The 26,136-nt window shown below is 49.9% G+C and overlaps 1 long non-coding RNA gene across 1 annotated transcript in view; it reads right to left on the minus strand.

The window, feature by feature from the left end:
• Nucleotides 1–5,504: 5,504 nt before the first annotated feature.
• LOC141582450 (uncharacterized) overlaps nt 5,505–26,136 on the minus strand; it is a 30,585-nt gene continuing 9,953 nt past the window's right edge. The window contains exons 2-3 of the long non-coding RNA XR_012515293.1: nt 11,109–11,246; nt 5,505–5,882 (exon numbers count right to left, since the gene is read on the minus strand). This is a non-coding gene — a long non-coding RNA (uncharacterized LOC141582450). The remainder of the gene's footprint in view (nt 5,883–11,108; nt 11,247–26,136) is intronic.

The following is a 26,136-nucleotide window of genomic DNA, read 5'->3' on the forward strand; positions in this document are numbered from 1 at the left end:
AGGGGCCTGCTGCTTACGGCCGAGGGGGCAGAGTCCAGTGTGAGCTTCATGGCCTCAGCTGAGCCTTTGCGTCTCCCCTGACCTCTCTTGCTACAGGACCTAGACCAGCAGCCTCAGTGTGTCCCACAGGTGGGAGGGTGGGATCAGGTCTTCTAGAGTGAGACCCAGGTAAGAGCTGGTGCAGGGAGAGTTTCGAGCCGGCCCCAGAGCTTCCCTTCACTCCCCACCCAACCCCGGCCCTCACTGAGCAGCAGACAGAGACGGACGAAGGGGGAGGCTCTGGAAGTCGGCAGTCTCCAGGCCGCTGATCCAGAAGGTCCGGGAGGGGCAGGGCCACCTGGTTGGGGGGCAACTCAGATCGGCTGTCAAGCCCACACCACAGGGCTCACTTTCGGCTCTTTGCCCTTGGGCAAGCCCTCCTCCCAAATCCACCAGAAACATCCCAAGCTGCTGAAACTAGTCCTCCCCGCCCCCAGCACACACACAGCCCTCAGTCTCAGACAAGGTAACTGATCCCGGGGGACACCGCTGACGACCGCCCACAGGTAAACGCAGGTGTCCAAACTTTTGGAAACAGATTGCCTACGCAGGGAATGTGCTTTCCAGTGGCCACAGACCCCACCACTCCCTTTGTCCAACATCTGCCCTGATTCATTCGAGATTTGTACCTGGCCCCTCTGGGCATTTGAACCTGCAAGTTTCACTGAGGCACAGTTGAAGGCTCTTCTGCCTTTGCTGATCTAATCATGGTTGCCGTGTGATTTCATGTACAGGGTCTGCCCCGGGACAACTGCATGATCTCTATTTAGGGTAGAGCTGCTACTTCTTTAGAACACCAGACAGGGTGGCGTGGGAATGGAACCAGATGGTGACCCGGACCCATGTGAAGCACTGTCCTGCTCCACTTTGAGTTTTCTTACCGTCGCTTGCTACTAAAAGGTCTCCTGCCAGAACCCTCAGGAAAATGAATAGCTCCTGATTGAGCTCAGACAACCACATCAGAGCCAACCCCTCAGCAAGTCTGTTTCTTAATTGCCTGGTGACGGCCGTGTGGTTAACCCCAGCCCGGTGAATCTGTGGGAGATGCGCTGGCTTCGGTCAAACAGTCCAAAATGTATTTATGGACAACACAGATGACACCCGGACGTGATCCTTCCCAGGATTTCTGGTGCTCCCAAGGCCTCAGGAGAAGGGGGTCACCAAGTCAAATGTGGGTGTCAAAAAATTACATTGCTCACTCAACATATCCTTGCATTTTTGTAACAGACATGGTTAGAGAGACTTGGACTGGCAGAAACAAGAATAGCCGCCTAAGTATGAAGATAAATGGAGCCGTCAGACCAGACGCATGCTGCCATGGGGTGGGCAATCCCATGGGAGGGCCAGAATTTTCAAAAGTGGCAGAGACTAACTTTTAAATCAAATCTTTCTTTTTTTAAAAAAGTTGGTTCTTTTAAAACACACACACAGACACACATGCACTGTGAGGGATGTCTCCCTCCAACCACGATGGTGTGATTGGCACCACCCTTGTTTTTCTGCCTTCAATGGCTTTAAAAATGGGCAAAATAAGTAAAGCTAATGTGGTCAGGCATTGGACAGGAGCCAGGCCCTGAGAGAAGGAAGTACCCTGGGGCAGCCCATGCACACCCAGACTCCCGGCCTAGGACAGTTACCTGCCCACAGCAAGGAGGCCGAGCCCAGCAGGCCCAGCAGAGAGAGTGCAGTTTTGGGCTGCTGAAGCACCTGAAACTTACAGAGTTGGGTGACAAAGGGGAGGGAACTGTGTAGACAGAGACCACAGGTTTCTGGCTGAGAGCTGAACGGCTCACGAGCAGGGAAAGACGGACAGACCCAGCAGAGAGCAGCTGATGTGCAGCTGGAGGCAGAACTGAGATACCAAAGGTCACACCCTGCTAGGAGACGTAAGGGTTCTAGTCCAACCCGAGTGAAGAGCCATCTTTAAGACATTCAACCAACCCACTATATAACCCACATTTTATGAATAAGGTCCTCGTCCTAGAGAAGTGATTCTCGATTTAGGGGCGGGTTGCTTTTTCCCCTTGTGATTCTGTCTGGACATTTTTGACTGTCATCAAGGGAGGTGCCACTGCCATCTAGTGGGTAGGGACCAGGCATGCAGGTAACCATCTTGCATTGCACAAGACAGTTCACAGACCACAAAGAATTTTCCAGCCCAAAATGTCAATAGCATTGAGGATAAGCAATCTCATCCCAGAGTAAGCGCTACCCCAGTCTCCTGTGGGAGCTGATAGCCGTCTTTCGAGATGACCCCTATTGATGCTAAGCTCCTTTTGTTCACACCTTCGTATAGACCGCCCTACTATGGAGAGGTCCAGGTGGGAGGAGCAGAGGTTTCTGGCCAGCAGTCAGCAAAGAGCCGAGGCCTGCCAACAAGCACGTGAGGAGGTCTGCAAGCACATTCTGCAGCCACAATTGAGCCTGAGATGACTGCACCCCCAAATGACAGCTGGATGGCAATCTCCTTACAGACGCTGAGCCAGATCCATTGAGCTAAGTCACACCCAGATACCTGATCTTTGGAAATGATGTGACAACAAATGCTTTTGTTCTAAGGTGTTGTCTTGTGGAGTCATTTGTTACACAGCAATAGATAACTAACACAACCCTGCCCTAGCAAAGCATAAAACCAAGGCTTGATAGGATCAGGGAGAACCAGTAAATTAACTGTCTGCCAGAACAAAACTCAAAACTTTTTAAAGGAAGAAAACTTAATCCAGATTCCTTTACTTGTATGATCCTCAATGTCCAGCATATAATAAAAAATTACCAGACATGCAAATAAGCAAGTAATATGGCACAATTTTTTTTTTAAAAGCACTTGATAGAAACAGATCCCGAAATGATCAAAATGTTGGGATCAGCAGACAAGGATTTAAAAAACTATATTAAAAATATGTTTAAGAATGTAAAGAAAAACATGATCTTCATAAGTGAACAGATGTGAAATTTCAGCAGAGAAAAGTTCTGTGAAGGAAACGTGAAAATTCTATAACTGAAAACAAAATATCAGAAATCAAAATTTTACTTAGTTGGCTTGAAAGCAAATTTAAGATGGCAGAAGAAAGTCAAGAAGCTAGACAGATCATTAAAATTTTCACTCTGAAGAAAAGAGACTAAACAATAATTATTAAAACATGAACAGAACCTCAATGACCTGTGAGACAATGTTAAAAGTCTAACATAAATGTAATTCAAGTCTAGCAAGAAAACAAAGACAGAACTTGGAAAGGAAAAGTGTGTCTAAGAAATAATCATTTAAAAAATTTCCAAATGTGGTAAGATCAAATGACAACACTAAATATCAAATGACAACACAAAATATTTGCCAATCCAAGAAACTAAATGAACCCCAAAGCAGGATAAATACAACGAAAACCACAAATAAGTACATCATAGTCAAAAGCTGAACACCAAAAATAAAGAGGAAACTTTGAAAGCAGCCAGAGCAAAATGACAAAATAAATGCAAGGGAACAATGTCACAAATGACAGCTGTCTTTTCATTAGAAGCAACCAACCAATCACAGAATGCCCTGAAGAAAGAAAAGAACTACAATCCAAGACTTTTATGTCCATCAAAAATATTCTTCAAAAATGAGGACGAAATGAAGAGATTTTAAATTATTAAACACTGAAAGAATTAAAAGCCAACAGACTTTCATGACCAGAAACTCTAAATAGAGTTCTTAGGCTGAAGAGAAATGACATCAGAGGAAACAATTTTACAGGAAGAAATGGTAAGAGCAAAAAAAAAAAAAAAAAAAAGTAAACGTGTAAATTAAGAACACTAGCTTTTTCTTAATTTCCTTAAAAGACAAATGTCCATTTGAAGCAAATTTAATGGCATTATAAGGTGGGGTTTATTTTATATATATATATATATATATATATATATATATATATAATTAAAATTATGACAGCAGTGCAAAGGATGGGGAAGAAAATGAAGTTGTTCTCTTATTAGGTTCTTAGATTTTTGAAGTGTGAATAGTAATGTGTGAAATGAAACAGTATTAATTACAAGTAGACTATGATAAGAACACATATTGTAATCTTTAAACTACTAACATACAAAAATAAAAAGAATAGCAAAAATGCCAATGACAGAGATTTTCTTAAAGAATACAATAAAGTATGCAGTAATTCCCCAAAAAAGGCTATAAAAGAGGAAGAGGAATGAAAAGCACATGGGACAAATATAAAACAAGTAAGCAGGTATCAGACTTGAAAATAGCTACACCAGTAATTTAGTATAAACAAGCTAACTACTAACAAAAAGGCAGCAATTGTCAGAACAGATTTTTTTAAAGCAATGCCTGACTGAGTATAAAATATAAAGACACAGAGAGGCTGAAAGTAAAGGGATGAAAAAAGATGTAGCACAAAAATGGTTAAAATAAGAAATGTGGTAGGGTCATGTTAAAAGAAGGCAAAGTAGACATCAAGGCAAAATGTATTTTTTCAAATGAAGAACACTTCATAATAACAAAGTGGTTAATAAAATCCTAACCTTGTACCTAATAATTGTTTCAAAAATCATAAAGCAAAAATTGATGAAAAGAAAGAGAAAAATAGACAATTCCTCAGTCATAACTGAATATTTCAACACTTCTATCTTGGTAAGCATGTAAAAGATTGGAACAACCCTATCAACAATCTTGATCTAATTGACATTTTCAGAATATCTCACTACACAACTTTAAAATACACATTTTTTTGCAAGAGCACATGGAATGTTCACCAAAATTAATCATATTCTGCACTGTAAAATGTCTCAATAAATTTCAAAATCTTACAAAGTGTTTTCTGGTTACAACAAAATTGAGTTAGAAATCAATAACAATAATATATCTAGAACATTCCTCCAAAGTTTTGGAAAATAAACAATATACTTCTAAATAACTCATATGGCAAGACAGCAAATAAATTAGAAAATATTTTAACTGAATGATTATGAAAACCAAAAAAATCAAATTTTATAGAATGCAGTAAAAGCTGTTTCTAGAAAGAAATGTGTAACTCTAAATATTCATAATAGGGAAAAAGTAAAAATTAACAATTAATAGCTTAAATGTACCTGTTAGCAGTCTACAAAGAAAGAACATATTAAGCCCATAGTAAATAGAAGGAAAGAAATAATAAAGAGCTAAAATTAATGAAATACAAAACAAGCCAATAAGAGAGAAAAATAACAAAGTCAAAAGGTATCTCTTTGAAAAATTAATTAAATTGAAAAACCCCAGTAAGACTGATCAAGAAAGGGCACACAAATTACAAAATATCTGTTTGTGACAAACAAAAACTCTATGTATTTATGTTGTGCAACATGATTTTTTGATATATGTATACTCAAAATATCTGAAATGGGAGAGAAGCTATCACTACAGATCCTACAGACACCAAAAAAAAAAAAAAAAAAAAAAAACTATGAAATACTATAACCAACTTTATGGCAATAAACTCAACAATTTAGATGAAATAGACAGATTCTCTGAAATACACAACTTACCAAAAGTGACTCAAGAAAAAATTGAAAAGATGAATACCCTACTTTTCAGTATCCTTTTGCTTCATAACCAATCCCAAAGCTTGGTAACTTAACAATTATTTTGTTGTTGCTAAGTTAACTGACCTCAGCTGGGTGGTTCTCCTTTAAATGGTGTTGTTTAGGATTACTCACTCTGCTGCTTTCAGCTGGCAGCTGGGCCAAACTGGAAAGTCCAAGAAGGCATTAGTCACATGTCTGGTCGCTCAGTGCTCCTCCACATGATCTCCCCATGGGAGCTTCCTCATAACATGGTGGTCTCAGAGTCATCAGACTTTTTATATCGTGGCTGGCTTTGAGAGAGAAAGCAGGAGTTGATTCTAAAATGTATATGCAAATGCACAAGACTTAAAATAGCAAAACAAACTTAAAAAAGAATAACAAAGTTGGAAAACTCCCAGTATCTAATTTTCAAGACTTACTATAAAGCTATGGTAATCCAAATTAAAATCATTTTAGCAGAAAGATAGACACATAGATCAGCAGAAAAAAAAATAGAGCCCAGAAATAGACCCAAACATAGACCCTTAATTGATTTTCAACAAAAGTGCTCAGGCAGTTTAATGGGGGAAATGCATTCTTTCTCTATTGCTGCATAACACATTAGCACAAATTTATCAGATTAACACAACATCAATTTATTATTTCACATATAATTATATATTTCACATATTTCCATAGGCGAGAAGCCCTCGCATGGTGTGAGTTCTTGGCTTGGGGTCTCAAAAGGCTAAAATCAAGCTGTCAGCCCACATGGACTCTCATATGGAACTTGGACACCTCTTCCAATCAAGTTCCTTTTGGTCATAGGATGAAGCCCTCAGTTCCTGGAGACTGCTCCCTGTTCCCTGCCATGTGGCCCTCTCCACAACAAGAGCTCTCACTTTTAACCTCTTTGACTTCTTTTAAGGTCAGGCCAAGAAAGGATAATCTTCCTTCTGATTAACCCAAAGTCAACTGATTAAAGACCTTAATTATATCTGCACAATCCTTCTAGCCATACAGTATTACGGGAGGGATGGCTCTCATATGCATAACTCCCACTCAAGGGAAGAGGATTAGGGAGAGTGTGTACACTAGGAGGCCGGAATCTTGGGACTGTATTTGTTTTCTATGGCTACTGTAACAACTTACCACAAACTTAGTGATTAAAACAATACAAATTTATTATCTGATGCTTCTGCATTCAGAAGTCCAAATGGGTCTAACTGGGCTAAAATCAGGGTGTCAGTTGGGCAGCGTTCCTTTCTAGAGACTGAGGAGAGAATCTCTTTCCTTGCCCATCTCAGCTTCTACAGCCTGCCTGATTTCCTTGACTCATAGCCCCTTCCTCCATTTTCAAAGTCAGCAATAGTAGGCCAGATTCCTAGCACATTACATCATCCGACCTTCTCTTCTTTCTCTTTCTTCCACATTTAAGGATCCTTGTTATTACATTGGACCCACCCAGAGAGTCTAGGATAATAAACCTATCTTAAGATCAGCTTGAGGTAGGAGGCAGGACCTAACTCCACACCAGATAGAAGACTGGCTGAAACAGGGAAGAGGCCCCAAAAGCAATTCTCCATAAGACATGCCCACCAGCACTATGACAGTTTACTGGTGCCATGGCAACTCCTGGAAGTTACCACCTTTTTTTTTTTTTTTAAGAAAATTTCTGAATAACCCAACTCTTAATTTGTGTGTAATTAAAACTGTATATAAACATGACTGCAGAACTACCACTGAGCTGCTGCTCTGGGCAAACTTCCTGTGGGTTAACCCTGCTCTCCAAGGAGCAGAGCCTCTGCTGCTGCTGTACACTACCACTTCGATAAAAGTTGCTGTGTAACACCACTGGCTCACTCTTGAATTCTTTCCCTGGCTAAGCCCCAATCTGGGGGCTCATCTGCCCTGCATCAAGCTGAGCAGCAACCTTAATTCTATCTGCTACCTTGACTTGTTTCTGCCATGTAACATGATCTTCAAGGTTTCAGGGACTGAGAAGAAGACATCTTTGTGGAGCCACTACTCTGCCTACCCTAGGAGACATCTTAGAATTCTTCCTACCACAGAAAAAGGATAGTCTTTTAAACAGATGATGTTAGATCATCTGTATGGAGAAAAAAATAAAACTCAATTCTTACCTCACTCAAAAATTAATTAAATTAATAATACATGTAAATGTAAACACTGTATAATGTAAACATCAAAACTAAAGCTATAAAAAATATAAAATTGACCAATAAGAGCATTAAAAGATGTTCAACATTATTAGTCATTAGCAAAATGCAAACCAAAATCACAAGATACCACTTCCCAGCCACTAAAATGGGTACAATTAAGAGAGAGAGGGCAAAAGAAAGAAATGGAGGGAGGAAGGAATGAGGGAAGGAAGAAAGGAAAGACAGAAAGAGTTGGTGAGGACATTGGATAAATTGGGACCCTCAAAATATGTGTGTATATATATGCATATATATTAACTCACTGAATGGTACACTTAAAAATCTATACATTTTTATTATGTGTAAATTATATCCTAATATACTTAATTAAAAAAAAATCATATAGGCCAAATAAAGCATGCTTGTTGACTGAATGTGACTCATGTGCTACCAGTTTGCAAACTGAGCTAGATAATCAAATGGGGTGAAGGTCAGTCCCCCAACCCTTCTGACATGTACAGGTGGGCCAGTTGCAGTATGTCTTCTTAGGACAGACACTTTCATTTCTAAGTTTTTTTTAATCGAGGTGCAGGGCAAAGGAAATAAAGAGAGAGAGAGGGGGGGAGGGACAGAAGGAAGAAAGAAGGGAAGGGAGGGAGGCACCAATTCCCATCTGCTCCAACTCCTTATTTGGTCCAAATGAAGGTGACTGGTGTGGCCTGCCACAGATGCAATGGGTCAAGCATCATCTGAACAGACAAGGCATGCTCCATGCAGCTCCAGCTCATGCTGCTGTAGTGACTAAAATGGAACCTGATAAGGTTTGCCTGTGTCCCCACCCAAATCTCATCTTGAATTATAGTCCCCATAATGTGTCATGGGAGGGACATGGTGAGAGATAATTGAATCATGGGGGTGGTTTTCCCCATACTATTCTCATGATAGTGAGTGAGTTCTCACAAGATCTAATGGTTTTATAAGCATTTGATATTTCCCCTGCTGGCACTTCTCTCTCCTACCACCATGGAAAGAAGAATGTGTTTGCTTCCCCTTCCATCATAATTCTAAGTTTCCAGAGGCCTCTCCAAGCATGCAGAACTGTGAGTCAATTAAACCTCTTTCCTTTATAAATTACCCAGTCTTGGGCAGTTCTTTATAGCAGCATGAGAACAGACTAATACAGTAAATTTGTACTGGGAGTGCGGTGCTGCTGAAAAGATACCCGAAAATGTGCACATAGAATTAGATAGCAGATAGAATTAAGGTTGCTGCTCAGCTTGCTGCAGGGCAGAGGTGGGAACAGTTTGGAGGGCTCAGAAGAAGACAGGAAGATGTGGGAAAGTTTGGAAATTCCTAGAGACTTGCTGAACAGCTTTGACCAAACGCTGATAGTGGTATAGACAATGAAGTCCAGGCCGAGGTGGTCTCAGATGGAGATTAGAAACTTGTTGGGAACTGGAATAAAGGTAACTCTTACTCTTACTATGCTCTTAGCAAAGAGACTGGTGGCATTTTGCCCCTGCCCTAGAGATCTGTGGAACTTTGAACTTGAGATAGATGACTTAGGGTATCTGGTGGAATAGATTTCTAAGCAGCAAAGCATTCCAAAGGTGATCTGGGTTCTCTTAAAAGTGTTCCGTTTTATGCATTCACAAAGAGATGGTTTGGAATAGGAACTTATGTTTAAAAGGGAAGCAGAGCATAAAAGTTTGGAAAATTTGCAGACTGACAATGCAATAAAAAAGAAAAACACATTTGATGAGAATAAATTCAAGGCAGTGGCAGAAATTTGCATAAGTAATGAGGAGTCAAATGTTAATCACCAAGACAATGGGGAAAATGTCTCCAGGGCATGTCAGAGGCCTTCGCAGTAGACCTTCCCATCATAGGCCAGGAAGCCTAGGAGAAAAAAATGGTTTCATGGGCTGGGGCCAAGGACTTACTGCTTCGTGCAGTCTCAGGACTTGGTACCCTGTGTCCCGGCCATAGTTAATGGGGGCCTTCATATAGCTCAGGCCATTGCTTCAAAGGGTGCAAACCCCAAGCCCTGGCAGCTTACTTGTGGTGTTGGGCTTGTGGATGCACAGAAGTCAAGAATTTAGGTTTGGGAACTTCCACTTAGATTTCAGAGGATGGAAATGGGCCCGATGCAAGTCCCATATGGAAATGCCTGGATGTCTAGGAAGAAGTTTGACACAGGGGTGGAGCCCTTTTGAAGAACCTCTGCTAAGATAGTGTGGAAGCGTAATGTGGGGTCAGAACCCCCACACAGAGTCCCCACTAGGACACTGCCTAGCTGAGCTGTGAGAAGAGTCATTGTCCTTCAGATCCCTGAATGGACCCACCATTCTGTGCACCTGGAAAAGCCAAAGACACTCAACACCAGCTTGTGAAAGCAGCCAGGAGAGGGGCGGTACCCTACAAAGCCACAGGCATGGAGCGTCCCAAGGGCGTGGGAACCCATTTCTTGCATCATTGTGAGCTGGATATGAGACATGGAATGAAAATTATTTGGAAGCTTTAAGATTTAATTACTGCCTTGATGGATTTTGGACTTGCATCGGACCTGTAGCTCCTTTGTTTTGACCAGTTTCTCCCATTTAGGATGGGTGTATTTACCCAATACTATACTCCCACTGTGTCTAGGAAGTAACTAACTTGCTTTTGATTTTACAGGCTCATAGTGGGGAGGGACTTGCCTTGCCTCAGATGAAACTTTGGACTTGGACTTCTGGGTTAATTCTTGAATGAGTTAAGACTTTGAGGGACTCTTGGGAAAGCATGATTGTGTTTTGAAATGTGAGGAAATGAGATTTTGGAAGGGCCATGGGCAGAATAATATGGTTTGGCTGTGTCCCCACTTAAATTTCATCTTGAATTGTAGTTCCCATAATCCCCACATGTCATGGGAGGGACATGGAGGGAGGTAATTGAATCATGGGGGCAGCTTTCTCCACGCTGTTCTCATGATAGTGAATTTCTCACGAAATCTGATGGTTTTATAAGCATCTGGCATTTCCCCTGCTGACACTTGTCTCTCCTGCCACCATGTGAAGAAGGCCATGTTTGCTTCCCCTTCCACCCTGATTGTAAGTTTTCTGAGGGCTCCCCAGCCACGTGGAACTGTGAGTCAATTAAGCTCTTTCTTTTATAAATTACCCAGTCTCAGCTGTTCTTTATAGCAGCATGAGAACAGACTAATACAGGCACAATGTTCACCCCATCTAACCCCTCTTCCTGGACACCCAGGAAGGCAACATTTCCAGCCTCCTTAAAGTTGGGTGGGGACCATGTGACTAAATCCTGACCGATAAGATGTTGTGACAAGAACTACAACACCTCTAGAACTGTCCATGAAAACAAACCCCCATGTACCTGCTGGCTCTCTTCCTCTTCCACCACCGCTTTGGAGGCTGGGTTCTGGACATTCAGGTGGTGGAGCCTTGGCAAGGAACAGGCCCAGACTCCACAGTCACTGCTTGGCAAAAGCTGTGCGGAGACAAGACGCCCAACCTATGAGCAAGAAATAAATATTTATTGCGCCTAAACTCTGAGAATTAGAGGCTGTTATCCCAGCTAATCCCTGACACAGGCATGTCATATGGACTTCTGGGTGTGTATCCACTTCTATTACTGTGAAAAACACCAAAAGAAAATTTGTTGGCTCTTATGTTTTTTTACTACCATCATAAAAAAAAAAACTTAACAGTAAAAAAAACAAACAACTCAATTACAAAATGGGCAAAGACATGAACAGATATTGCACCAAAGAGAAGATGGAGATAGCCAAAAGCATACAGAAACATGTTCCTCCTCATTGGCCATTAGAGAAATGGAAATGAAAGCCAGAAGGAAATATCATGACACACCTATGAAAACAACTATGGTTAAAAAAGAAAAAAAATCTAGCAAGAATCCACAGAAAGTGGTTCTCTTATCCATTGCTGCTGAGAATGTAAAATCGTCAGTGTCTCATAAAGCTAAGCATGCATCCTAAAACCCAGCCCTCACACTCTCGGGCATTTATCCAAAGAAATGAAAACTGATATTCGTGCAAAAACCTATACATGAATATTCGTAGAACCTTTATTCACCATATTTGCAGAAACTCTGGACCACGCATATAATGGAACACTACTCAGCAGTGAAAAGCAACAAACTATTGTACATGGATCTGAAGAGAATGAATGCTGAGTAAAAAAAGTCAGCCTCAGAAGATGCAGCGTATGATTCCACGTCTACAACATTCTCATCGTGACAAAACAACAGAGATGGAGAACACACTAGTAGTTGCTAGAAGACAGGGACAGGGAGGTGGAGGCTACACAGATCAAACATGAAGAGCGGGGGCAGGAGTGTGCATTTGTGATGATGAACAGTTCTGTGTCTTGACTTCGGTGGTGGTTACCGAAATTTACACATGCGATGAAACTGCATAGAAGCAGAGAGAGAGAGAGGAATGATTGCAGTCTTAACGATGATCAGAACTGAATAAGGTCTAGAGTCTAGTAGCATCGTTGTACCAATGTCAGTTCCCTGGTTTTGATGTTGTGCTGTGGTTACATAAGATGTCAGCATTGAGAGTAGCTGAGGGAAGCCTATGAGAGACTCTGTACAATTTTTGCAACTTTCTGCAAGTGTACAAATATTTCAAAATAAAACTTTTTTTTCCCACAGGGCAAGACATGAGCAATGATGATTCCAACCAGAGACCGTCTACTAAGCGGACCTGTGGCCAAAACGCCAGATGTTCTCACTGTAATTCTTACCTTCTCTGGTAAAGTAGTATTTCTCCTCCAGTTTTAATAATGAGGACAAGTTGCTGTTTTTCTTCCCAGCTAGCCAAAAATAGCAGCAATATCCCTACCATCCAGGGGCATGACATACACCCTGAGAAGCAAATCTCCGGTACCAAGGCCTGCCAGAACCCAAAAAGCAGCCGTGTCCGTCTGTGACAAGAGTGTGAGCCGAGTCCCTGCAGTGCCAGGGACTGTGCTTAACGGTGAGTGGAAAACAGGCTGAAGAAGACTCAGGGAGACAGTCATGGAACTGAGTCCGGAGGGGAGAGAATGGGGACTTGGCCAGGAGGTTGTAGTGGGGAGGAAGATGAAGCGTGGATTTGAAACTCCGCTGAAGGTAACATAAGAACTTGGGGATTGTTTGGATGTGGACAGTGAGGGAGAGGTACCTAGGGTGACTTCCTGGCCTATCCTCTCAGCCTCTGTGACAAGGGCCAGTGCCTCCAAATCAACATTCCATTGTTCGGGCATCAAGAAACCCCAAACTCTCCACCAGTTTCCTGTTCCAGCGACTGGCTTTCAGAATCCACCCCCCGCCCCGGGGCCTGTTGGAGACTGTGGCACTGATAATGGGTGCCAGAAGGGGGTGGCCCCTGGAAAGCTCCATGCCACGGTGGGTCTGCTTTGGGCCATGCCTATGCAAAGCCCTCCTCCAGCTCCAGGGGTGGCTGGTGCAGATCTTGTTCCGGGTCTCTAGACGGAGCGAGGGGAAGATATGCTCCCGTGGGGAAGACTGGCTGGAGGAGGAGCAGATGGGATGGAGGGGAGCAAGTTCAAGCTCTGGAGCAGCTGGGATGGTAAGTGGCCTGTCCAAGCTCAAGGCTAGGGTTCCTGAGTCGAGAATCATCAGCCCACATAGCTTTGCCTGGAGATGGCTTAAAGTGAGCAGAACAGGAGCTGAGGACAGGGGCCGAGTTTAAAGATTGTATAAAGGAGGGAGAGGCAGAGAAGGGGCAGTCAACCAGGTAGAAAGAGAAGCAACAGAGTGCTGGGCAGGGACGCAAAGAGAATGAGGAATGTCCAGAAGGAGAAGCTCTGGGATCTGTGAGCTGAGACATGACGGCACAGACATATCCACCAAGCTGGAGCCTGCCGGCCTCTGCTGATCACGTCGCACACAGCGGGGAGCACAGGCCTTCAGGCCGCTTGTTCTGGAGACACCTGGTCATGCTGACCCGAATCAGGGGCACAGACCACTGCCTCGGAGAGCCAGCATAGGAAACCGGCTGCCTTCCTGCAGGAACTGGGGCTCTCCCCTTGTCTGCCTGGGTGCCCCCAGCGGTGAGTCTTTGGTGAGGAGACTAGGTGCCCTGGAGGGCTACGTGTTTCTGCTCAAGGGTCCCTTTCGGTAGAGTCTACTGGTGTCTGCGGCCCCTTAACTTCCTTCTGAGAATCATCAGGGCTGGGATGCCGCCTGGAAGTTCTGGACAAAAGGTTCTCTCCACCCACCCGCTGGGGTGAATGAGCCGGGAGAAGGAGCCTGGAGCTCTCGAGGTCCCGTGTCGGGAGCAGGGTGAGAAGGACCAAAGGGGAGGACCCTGCTGATGCTGTAGGAGCCCCTGGCCCAGCTGCACCAGGCCCTCCTGTCACTGGCCCATTTTACCCCTTCAGCCATTGGAATAGGTGCCTGAGAATAAACTGATGGGCCTCCCATCCCTCCATCCGGGCCTCTCTCCCTGCCAGACCCACCTCCTTCACCTGGGAACCGGCCAGAGTCCCAGACAGGCTCTGTTTGGACTCCTGGCAGCCACTGTCCATGCCCACACCCACAGTCCACGTTCCGAGAAGCTAGCGGACTCCAGCCTGGCCCCACTCACCCCACCTCGCCTTCCCCAACCAAAAGCTGGGGAGACTCAGGACAGTGACGGTTCCTCTGTGGGGTTTGTCCCCCACACTGGTTAGATTCTCAAAACGTAAGATCCGGGTTCGTAGCCCCTTCCCATGAAACGCCTGGGCCTGCAGACTCCAAAATTAGACAGAAGCAGCTCCTTGGGGAAGTCGAAGATACCTTCTCTGCTAATTCTCCTGTTCCCGAGTGGTTTTCACAGCTCATTAGAACCACCAGGACTGGCTTGGCCTCCCTAATGAGCCGCACTTCCTCAGCTGGGAAGTGCTCTGGCCCTAATGAGTTTTTCTCCGCCGTAAATGCACATGCTGTGGGTCAAGATGGGGAATTAGCATTTATGGTGGATCTCGGTTTTAACAAGGCCAAGCAGGGACTCTTTCAGGTAAGCCCAGAGAATGCCATCTGTGGCAGAGACGGGCATGATGTGGGTGGCTCAGGACGGTGAGGTGACCATGAGGAAGTACATCTGGCCTCTCCCACGTGGGCAGCATCCTCTCTGACCCGCTGCCTCAGCCCTGGCTCCAGCCTGGCCCCCACCCCGGGCTATCTGACCAGCCCTGGCCAGCCCTCCCTGCTACAGCTGCAGGGTGAGATGTAGACGCTGTGAGGTCCGAGCGTGTCCCCAGGGAGTGCAGGTAGGATGGCCATTCCAGGAGACGGTGTTCTCCCTCCCCTGCGGGGCAGTGACAGCCCTGGGGAACCCACTTTGAGAACAACACACCAGGCCTAGTCATGGTGGTGCCGGGACCTCCCAAGAGCCAGACCACGGCACGTGGCCCTGCCGCTGCTGGGCCTAAGGAAGCCGGACGGGTTGCTCACTGCCCGCCGCAGGTGTTGGCAGAGCAGGCTGTTGGCAGGTGCCACCCCTCCAGCCCCAGAGACAGGCCTGGGAGCCCCGGGGGGAGCTTCGGTCTCCAGCTTCTTCCTGGGCCTCTGTATGAAGCCGGGGCCCTCGGGCCCGTTTCTGCAGCAAGCCCTGGGCCCTGGAGGACAATGCTAATCAGCTTCTCTGCTGGCCAAGGGGTGCCCACAGGCCTCACCGGGGGGCCACACTGCAGCTGAGCCGGTGCCTGGCCTGCCAGTGGCCCCTCGCCTGTAGCTCCTCCATGTCGGTGACCCCGCTCAGCCCCTGCACCCTGCTCTTCTCCCGCCGGCCCTCAGACCTGCCCTGCACCTGTCGCCTGCTCTCCCAGCCGCCTTGGAGCCCTGGTCTGGGAAGCAGCGTTCCTGTGTGAGGAACCCGGAGCCAGGCCTGAGGACACCATGCACGCGTCTGCTGCGGAACGAGCAGCTCTTGCCTCTCGGGCCCCTTGCCAGCCTTTGATTCAAGCAATTTAGAATCGCAGACCTATTTTCATGCCATGTGCCACGTTTATGGAGGAGAACTGTGTTTAATGGACGCCCCAAACCTGCCCTCTCGTCAGCCGGCAGAGACGCAGGCTCCTCCAGGTCCCTCTCGCTTTCCTGGGTCTGGGTCAAAAGCGCTAAGCCTGCTCAGCAGCCACAGGGGCAAGCACTTCCCTCCCAGCCTCGCTCCGGAGCCCTTCACCCTACTGTCTTGTTTCCATTAATTCTGAGGCTCGCGCAATTAAATTAAACATCCTTACAGCCTCTAGATGTTTACTAAGCCAGCTGGTGATGAGCTAGGCAGGATCATCCCCGTTACACAAAGGAGAAGAAGAATTAGGGCTATGGAGGGGTCTAACGTCTTAGTTAGTGCTTCCATTTGCAGAAGTTGCTCCGTCACTAAGAGCTTCTCTCGGAGGCCGATTGGGAAGACCAGGGTCCCCAAAGCCCCAGTGCAGACAGCAGCGGCACTGTCAAAGGCTGGCTTTGGTCTCGGCCAGGCAGGCCACCTGGTCACAGCTCTACACTCAGGGATCGGGGACCCTGAAGCGTCAGATGACGGTGGGAGCCCTGGACTGGGTCTGAGCTCTGCATGGACTCCTGGAAAGGGAAAGACTGGCCGCATCTGCAGGCAGATGTAGTCGACGATGAAGCAGAACCCTGGCTCCAGATGGCTCCCACCCTGGGGCAAGTCCTGGCTGTGCCCCTCACCACACCACTGGCAGACACCGCGCCTCACTGGGGAAAGTCCCAGCTCCCGGCCTCTTTCTCACTGTCCGTGAAGGCTTCTGGATTCCCTCACAGCCTCTGCTGAAGCCAGGGCACCAGAGAACCCAGAGGATGAGCGTGCCACAAACTGCCCTTCACCTCGGGGCAACAGACTGGGCCCCCAGACTTGCCCAGGCAGCAGGACTGGGCCTGTGGGTGGGAGGGCAGCATGGCAGTGGGAGGTGGCAGTACCGAGCAGAGCTCTAGGGTCAGAGAGTCAGGCTGAGCCTGTGTCCGGGCCCCGGTCCTGCCTCATGAGCCACCCATGGCTCCCCCTTGTTAGTGATGTCATTCCAGACGGCTTCATAATAAGCACAGCCCTGTGTCCTGGGTCCCGCCTGGAGCCAGCCTGGGCTAGGCACTCCACCACATTTACCGTCTCGCCAAGGCCTCACCATAACCCCGTAGGGTGGGTCTGTTAATAGCCCCACTCTACATCAAGGCAGGAAGAGAACAGCTATCTCAACCAGCCAGCAGGAGCTGAGTCCAGAGAGCTGGGAGCTGCACACCACGTACTTGGAGCTGCCGCCTTCGGCCAGCGTCCAGCCCCAGGCTGCCGAGCTTGGCCCAAGCCCCCTGGCCTTTAGTGGGGACACCCTGAATCCACCTCTGAGCTTACCCAACATTCCCTCATCCCACAGTTCCCTGCCTCCCCCACCTCTGAGCCCAGCACCTCGCAGACGCCTGCATCAGGGCACAGGCTCCATAACCACCGGCAGAACTACACTGTCTGACAGCTGGAGACTTTCTTGAATCAAACCACAGCAGATGACTCTTTTTAAAGCAGGAGAATGAGAGAGGAAGCAACTCAAGCTGACGTGAGTAGCCTTAGGCTTTCAGCAGGCCCAATTTAACAGTTCAAGGAGTTACCACTATTCACCAATAATTCTTTCCTGAGAAGCGTCCTGGGCTGATGCTGGACAGAATCCTCTGAGCTGCGCTAAGCCAGTTCCCTGCCCTGTGGGCCTTATGTCTTAAAGCTTTGAAAGTAAACGTCAAATATATTACATTCCTGGGGCATGACTCTCTCACTGGCCAAATTTCTGAAATACCTGAGACTTTAAATAGCCAAACTTCAAACAGATTGTTGTTGAGTATCTACAAGAAGAATTGGAGAATGCCCTTGTCCTTGAGAAAGACATGGGAGAGGAGAATGAAAAATTGGACAGTTGGGATGGGTTAGGGAAAAGGCTTTACTGAAGTATGTATGAATCACCCCACTCCTCCACGTAGCCATGGGGAAAGGTAATTCTGTCATGGTCAGAGATGGATGTGCAGGAGTGTTTTACAGAGGAAAGGCATCTGACTCGATCTTGAGGGAGAATTCGAAGGCCAACAGGGGCAGGATATTCCACACAGAGGGAGCAGCCCACTCAAGAGCCGAACGACACGAGGCTGTCTGAGCAGGGGGTGCGACCGCTGGCTCCCCGGTTCAGGGCGGCTTCCGAGTGCTGCAGAGCACCTTGCGCCTGCCCCAGCGCCCCGCCGCCTGCACGGCCTTTGTATTTCTCTCATCTGCTCTTTGTTCCTTTCCTTTTCTCCTTTACACATCCGGCTGACACCTTGTCCACTTTGCTGCCGTTATTAATTCATGGATTGATTAAATCCTTTTCTCCACAGATACTTACAGGGGAGCTGCTCTGTGCGGTGTTCATGGAAGGCACTGAGGGATCGGGAGCCGGCGCCTGCCCCGAAGTCCCACACAAAAGGGACAGCGGGAGGAGGTTGCTTAGCTGCAGGAGCAGCTGGAGAAAGGGAAGTTTCAAGGCCAAGTGGAAGGAGTCGGGGTGGGGGAAGGTATTCCAGGCGGGCACTCACGCCCACTCATTCACACTATCCACACTGCCCCGACACACACACACACACACACACACACGCCGGCGTCCGCTGGCTGCTTCTCTGCTGTACACCTTAGACACCATCGATCCAGACCTGATGGAAGTGTGTTTAGCGTATTTCATTAAGAGGTGCTCGGTCAACGCTGCTTCCTTCCTTGGCCCTGCTGCCCGAGGTGACCACGGCTCTACCATCTCCAGCCCCTGATGGTGTCTCCCAGACCCCCACCCCTGCGGGTTCCCTCCTCCCGCCTGCAGCACTGTGAGTCATGCCTCACTCAACACCCTCCATCTGCGCCATCTGAGGGGACCCATGTGTCCCTGGGGGAGCCTACTCTCCACATTGGCCCTCAGTGGAGGCGGGGAGGGTGTGGGGTCCTAGAAGTCACAGAGATGGTGGAGGCAGGGGTCCGAGGCACGGAGTCCTATCTTGCTGCTTCTCCCGGGGTTCTGGCTGGCCGGGCCTGAGCGGATCTCCCCTTCCTGTCCTCTTCCCAGGTTCCTGGGCCCTATGGTGGGCTGAGGCTGGGCATCAGGCCTTCTTTCTCTGACAGCCTAAGAATTGGAACATACAGGTTGGGCACCAGAGAGCAAGCGAAAGCCAGGCTCACGTTGGTGCAAAGAAAGGTTCACAGACCTGGGTCAGGCAGGCCTGGGGCCCATCCCCCCACATCCCTGTTCCCACACCCAGGGGAGGAGCCGGCCCATGCCTGCCTGCTCAGGACAGGGGACCAGACAGCCAGGGCTACCTTTTTTTCAGCTCCCTCCCAGGTAAGAGTGACATCCCTGTGAGCCGACTGGGGCCAGGGAATGGGGACACAGTCGCAGGGAGACCCTGGTTGACACTCTTTGGTTCCAGGTCTCTCTAACAGGATTTCACACAGATTCAACAAACTTGTTGAGTATCTCCAAGAAGACTTGGACAAAGCCGGAGCTGGGAGCCCGGGCTGGGCAGACGCTAGAGGCCGGGTGTTCTCCACCGTGCAGCCCAAGCTGAAGGTGATGACCACCGCAGGCCCTGGCAGGAGATTCAGGACCAGGGAGCTAGACCCAGACCCCCAGCCAGGGCCCAGTGCTTGGCCAGGGCCTGCCCTGAGGTCACCAGTGGAGACAGCACCAGGTGCTGGAGACTTTCAGCAGCACGCTGACCGGCGGCCCAGGCTGGGTCAGAGTTTCCGGGGCTAGCTCAGACGTTGGATGCCTGGGGAGGCTGGGCCCGGCCTCGCAGCAGAGACTGAAGTGGTTTCCATGGCAACGGGAAAAACAACACAGAGAGGAGCAAGACACTGGCCAGGCCCGCAGGAGCCATCCTGCCTGGGTCGGCCAGCTCTCAGCGGCACAGGCCCAGGACAGACGCACATCGCATCGTGGCTTCCTCACCCGTCCCGGGATGCTGGCAGCCTGACAGCCTCCTCCCCCCGGCCCTGAGCCTAGAGGCTGGGACCGACAGGCCACTGGCAAGAGAGCCAGCAGGAGCCTGGCATTCCCTCTGACAGCTGCCCCCAGGCCTCCACGAACTTCCCAAGTGATCAGTGTCCCCGGGCTCAGTTCCCTCGTCTGTAAAGTGGGGACATTTATGCCACCCACTATGTGAGCACAGGTGGGAACACAAGATGGCATTGTCCCCATTCGCTAGTGTTATCAGGAGCTGCTGCAGCCCCCACAGCTATGGCCGGAGGAATGACCCTAAAACCCAGGGAGTCCCTATTCCAAGGAGAGGCAGGAGGGCCAGCTCTGGGAGGACAGGCAGGCTGAGACCCAAGCGAGGGCAGCAGCCTCAGCTTCAGAGAGCAGAGCCACGGGACACAGCCACCCTCCAGATCCCAAATCCCAGCCAGAGCCTCGGCCTTCACTTGACGTAAAATAGCCCTGAGATCCAAAGATGTGAACCACACCAGCTGGGGCCTAAACCCCGCTTGTGAAGCCAAGGGGGATAAAGTCATTCTATTGCAGAGCCCAAGGTGGGCAAAGCAGCAAGTGAACCCAGGATGGGGAGGACTCAGCCACGCTAGCCTCCTGTGACCTGCGTGGTGGAGGCTTCAAACCCGGGACCCGTGTCCAGCAAGCGCCGTGGCTCGAGTCCACACAGCTTGCGGAGCTCTCGCCAGCCACGGCCCCTCTCACTTACTCCGCTCCAGCCTCTTCCTGCACTGCCCGCATGTCACTGCCCCCACCCAGCGACCTTCCGCCCGCCCCAAGCGCAGCCTCGCCTAACCCCCTCCTGTCCCATCCCTCTTCAGAGCAGCCATGAGACGCACAGCGCTGTGCTGCCTGCCTGCCAGGGTGTGGGCTTCGGAGGGAAGGAACGCATTCACCCCCCTGAGGCTATGCCTGCGCCCCGCAAGGGCCCCCAAGGCCCCTGCTGTGTTCTGCTGAGTTTGCCGGCCCCTTTGTCCCCAATCCAGTCCCACCGAGCAAGCCTTCCATGCACAGCCGATACTCGATGTCTTTGTCGCGTCTCTGCCTTGTGTGCTCCCCTGTGAAATGGGGGCCCCTTCTGGCTGGACCCCTCGTTCCCATGCAGTGTGGAAGAGCCCTTGCTGAGTGAAGGCCCAGCCATGTCACTGTGGATTTCTGGGGTTTGCTGCTTCTCTGAGCAGCAGAGCTTGGAGTGTCCTCAACACCACCTCCACAAAGTGTGCCCAAGCCAGCCAGGGACAAACCGCACCGGAAGCGGCAGGGCTGGGCTTTGCAGGGATACTGGTTGGGCTCCATCTGACTGGCAGGGCCTTTTTGCTCTTGGAAGGGCTATGCCTATCCCTGCCCCTTACCACAGCCACCAGGTGCCCCTCCCAGCACCTTCACTCCATGGCTTTCAGTGTTGACCATCTGGTGGGCCAGACAGTGCCCGCTGTCCCTGCTGGACAGTAACTCCCTGAGGGCAGAATCCTGCCCATCTGTGGGTCTGTCCCAGCAGGACACAGCACCCGGGACCCGGCCACAAGCTGCCCACGCTTCACACGCACTCTCCTCTGAGCAGCACTCCCCTGCAGCAAGGTCCCTTGCCCTCTCCCCACGCTTTGCCCAATTCTCAGGTTCGTCTCTGGCAGTCTCAGGCACACAGTGCTTCTCAGCGCCCCTCCCCACAGCAGCCTCCCGGCCTGCCGGCCAGCCTCCCTCCAACAATCATCTAGTTGGTGTCCCCCTGGGAAAGTCAGCTCCAGGGAGGCAGGGCTGCGTCCACGCTGTGGACCACCCCACCCCATGCCTGGCACAGAGAAGGCCAGGCCTGGGATCTCATGTCAGGGGCAGCAGCTAGGGAAAGACGGGAGGAGGCTGTGAAGGGAGATCACTTCAAAGAGCCAAAGCCCATCCAAGCAGTGTAGTCCTGGAGGGGGCCAGAGCAAGGGACAGTGGGACACAGGACGCAGGAATGTGAGCTGCTGTGGAAGGCAGCCATCCCGAAGACATCCATCCACAGCCATGCTCGTTTGTAAAACGCTTTCTGAAATGGGGTAAAGTGATGGCGGAAATGCAGGCAGACCTCCACCCCAGAGCGAGCTCGCAGACGGCCCCTGCCACCGCCTCACTCTGCACATGGCAGACCTGCCTCTGGAGCACACAGACCACGGTGGTGTGGTCCCAAGTGCAGGACCACCCTCAGGCCCAGCCCCAGGATCTCTGTCCTTGCCCCTGCTGTAGGGCCACAGGCAGGAGGCCCCTCCCAGATATAACTCAATTTCAGACGGCTGCGCGTGGGATTCCAGAGCACCTTTCCCAGGGAGCTGCTTGGCACTGGCCCCGTCGGGGTGGCTGGCACTGGAAGGAGATGAGGCCCCCTCAGCTGGGCTCAGCCTCACCTGTCCCAAGCCATGGTCAGGGACCCACAATGACTTCAGAGCTAATAAGGCCAAGGGACCTTTGACAGATGAGTTACACTCTGATTTGTATCCATTAAGCCACAGTTACTGATTTCATCATATCAAAACGAGAACTAAGCCTCAGCGACATGGACCACTCATGTTTCAGTAGAGCCGAGTCACACATGTGTCACACAGGACTGAGTTTCGTTTGTGGAGGAACTGAGGCAGGACCCTTGGCTCCAGGCGCAGACGGCCCGCTTCCATGCCGCAGATGCAGCTCCTGTCTTTCAGCAGAATCCTCTGAGGAAGGCAGATGAGGGAGAGCCATGACAGCTCCCCTCCCCTGCCATTCCCCCACCTGGTGATGACTTCTGCCAGCCTCACCCTGAGTGCAGTGCCCCTCCAGCTGCCACCAGTACAGCACTGCCCGCTGTTCCCCTGTAGCTGGAGTCAGACCAAAGACACTGACCAGTGGTGAGAGCTGGAGAAGAGCCCAGACCCCACCGGAGGGAAGACCCAGTGAGGGCTCACTTGGGCCTCACAGGAAGCCGGGTCTGCTCTGCCAGCATTGCAAGGCAGACCCCCCAGGATAAAGCCCCCCATCTTACACACATCCACGCTCCAGAAGAAGGTAACAATCATATTTATCATGCTTAACAAGACCCCCAGATTTCAAGTTGGGCCCCTCTTGGTGCTGGTCAGACAGGGCATCTCGGCCCCCTGACCAGAGGGATTGGTACAGGGGCAGGCATATGACCCAACTCAGGCCAGTGAGACATGATGAGACGACTGCAGGGATTGTTCGCGAAAGATGCTTCCCTATTCCGCAGGAGCTCCTGGGAGCAGGGTGGGAAGGCAGTTTTCTCTCAGTGAGGAAGGGCATGATTGCAGTTGCTGCTGGCAGTCACTCTGCTACCAAGAGTAGAGCCAGCCTTAGGATGAGGCTGGCACCATTGGAGGTGAAAAGCAGAGAGCCAGAAGGGATCCATGTTTCTCATGGTACCATTGAGCTGCTTGATCAAGCCTCTCCTGACATCCACATACCCTGTATGAAATTTTAATTATATGACTCAATAAATTATCTGCAAGTACAGCTGGATTTAGGGACTCTAAACAACACCTCCAGTCCCTGGGTTATCTCTGTTTCTCCAATCTATTCCAGATGGTTTTGCTTTCAGCCTCCTCATGGTGGCAATATGGCTGCCACCACACTGTTCCAGGTCTTGTTCTTCTTAGGTTCAAGTTCATAAAGAAAGCAAGCAGTTCTTCCCAGAAGTTCCCACATGAGCCCCAGGACTCAGTAGAATTGAATCAGCTTGATGTTCAGGCCTACCATGAGCTAATAGTGGTGGCCAGGTCCAGTCTCAGACTGTGACGAGGGGCTGGAGCCCCACAGAGACCACAGGGTCTGCAAACAGAGGTGGGATGGAGGCTGCATCCCAAGGGCTCCTGGGCACTGTCCCTAGAAGAGGGGATGGCTGACCAACAGGCAAAGCCCGTAGCCCCCGCCCCGAAGTGCCCTCCCTCCAGCCCCAGGAGGGCAGCCCCGCCCTACTGCCCTGCCCTGCCTCCCTCCTCAGTGCCCACCCCCTGCCTGCCACACCACTGCAGCCAGCGTCTCCCACAGCACCCTGAAAACTGCTCCTCACCAGGACAACACCCGCTCAGAGACAGTGTGGAACCTCACGCTCCAGCCAGCCAGGGCTCTCCCAGCCCACACCCCTCCCCGGACCTGGGTCTTGTCCACACCTGCCCCCACCTCTTTCCTTCCCTGCTCAGCCTGGAACCAGAGATTGAGCTGCTCACCTGCTCTCCCGCCAGGACGTCTGCAGTTCTGCCAGAGAAGCCTGGCAAAGCCTGGCTCCTGAGGGGTGAAAATGGGCCTTTTCTCAAATAACCAGGGGACTGAGGGGGTCACAGACTCCCCAAAGAAAATCCAGGATCCTCAGTGGCAACAGTGTCCCCCGCTCCCAGCCCCGCTGTCAGATCCCATACCCTCGCCACACCCAACAAGGGGCCTAGGCAGACCCTTCCCCTTCACTCGACCGGAGGAGTCTCCTCTCCGCTGTCCCCTCCCGGAGCCTCCCCACGGGCTCCGAGGGCCCTGCTCTCCTCGGGAGCCATGCCCCGTCTTCCCAGGTGAGTAAGGGTTAAAAAGATTAGCTGTCACTGAGATGAGATGTTTACCCACCTCCAGATTCCGGATGAAGATAGAAATGGTATTTATGATTTCTACCCAACATTTCTGGAAAGGATTTAAGGTGCTTACGAGAATACGCATATGTAACGAGATTGCATAAATTAAATGTGGGAGCCAAAAAAGACAGGAAAACAGGAATGGGGACATAACATCAAGCAGGGAGGAGGCCATCACGGAAACAAAGGCCATGTGAGCTGCGAGCTGGCCTGGCTGGCCGCAGCATGCCCCACGGCTCTCTAGCCGCTGGCCTGAAAGAGCAAAGCAGGGGCTGCCAGCGGTGGGGCTGGTCACATCAAAACGCACACACAATTACCCAGGAGACATCCCAGCGGCAACAGCAATGTCTCCCATGGGAGCAAGCAGCAAGAGCAGTTAGGAAGGAGGGGTTGACGGGCTTCCTTCTGGGGCTGCGGGCTTGGAAGCTGGGATGGTGGGCAAAGGCAGGGAATGAGATGGTTCGGCCCACCCTGCTGCCCGCACGGGGGCAGCAAGGAAACCCCACAGCTGCTGTAGGTGGCAGCTACCGGGCTCTCTATGGGCTCAGAGGGCCCAGCCCCGGCAGCACCTGGGCCCCACTCGCCTCTCCTGCACCTGCCAGCCTTCCCATGGCACCTGCCCTCTGTCCTGGGCCACTGCTGATGACTGGGGCAGAGCACTCGCTGGCCCCATCAGAGCATCCCTGAACCCAGGAAATCCCTTCCACTCCTGCTTTGGCCCCAACTCATTCTGCGGTCGTATCTTTAGTGCACAAGCATTTATTAAGCACCTCCAGGATGCAGCCTGGGGTTGTGAAGGTTAGAGAGGAAAGGAGAGAAACTTTCAACTAAAGCTGCCTGCAGCCACTTCAGTCTTTCGGGAGGTGACACAGGGTAGAGAGGGTGCCCAGATCTCATGGCTCAGACCTCAGGAGAGTCCCCTGAGGACGCGGGCAATGGCATAGCCCAGGGGCACTGTGGTGGAGAGGGTCTGGGGCAGAGGCCAGCAGTGCGGGTGGCATGCACAACACGCAAAACCCTGGGAGCCTTGTGTAGGTCTCCCAGAAACAGCTGGGGCAACCACGGGACAGGTCAGGCCCTTGGGCTGCCGCAGGCTTGGGGAGAGGAGGCAGGACCCAAGGCCACGTGGGCCTTAATGCCAAGCGATCTCATTGGTACTACAGACTCACAAGGCCCTGGGCGGTCCTGCCATAGATGAACAGTTCTACTTGTAACAGGCATCTGTTACATCTTCTCTGGTTGCAAATGTAATATACTCTCAGTATAAACAATAATGATGACAACTTTAAAAATGCAAAGTAAAAACACAGAAATTAGCCACAATGCTACCATGTATTGTGTTTGGGGCTGCTCTGTTTGGTGTGTGACTGCTCGTCTTTCTTCATTAACACATACGTATTTGGGGCAGGGCACTGTGGCTCACACCCGTAATCCTAGCACTTTGGGAGGCAGAGGTGGGTAGATCACCTGAGGTCAGGAGTTCATAACCAGCTTGATCAATGTGGCCAAACCCCATCTCTGCTAAAAATATACCGAAAAATTAGCCAGGTGTGGTGGTGCACACCTGTAATCCCAGCTACTCGGGAGGCTGAGGCAGAAGAATCACTTGAACTGGAGAGGCAGAGGTTGCAGTGAGCTGAGATCGTGCCACTGCACTCCAGCCTGGGTGACAGAGTGAGACTCTGTCTCAAATATATATATATATATATAATACTCATATATATATATATATATATATATATATATATATGCATTTTGGAAAACAGCATGGCAAAACCTCTATGGCCAAAATAAAAATTAAAAAACACT

The sequence above is a fragment of the Saimiri boliviensis genome, chromosome 20 (genome assembly GCF_048565385.1).
Source record: "Saimiri boliviensis isolate mSaiBol1 chromosome 20, mSaiBol1.pri, whole genome shotgun sequence".
Lineage (NCBI taxonomy): Eukaryota > Metazoa > Chordata > Mammalia > Primates > Cebidae > Saimiri > Saimiri boliviensis.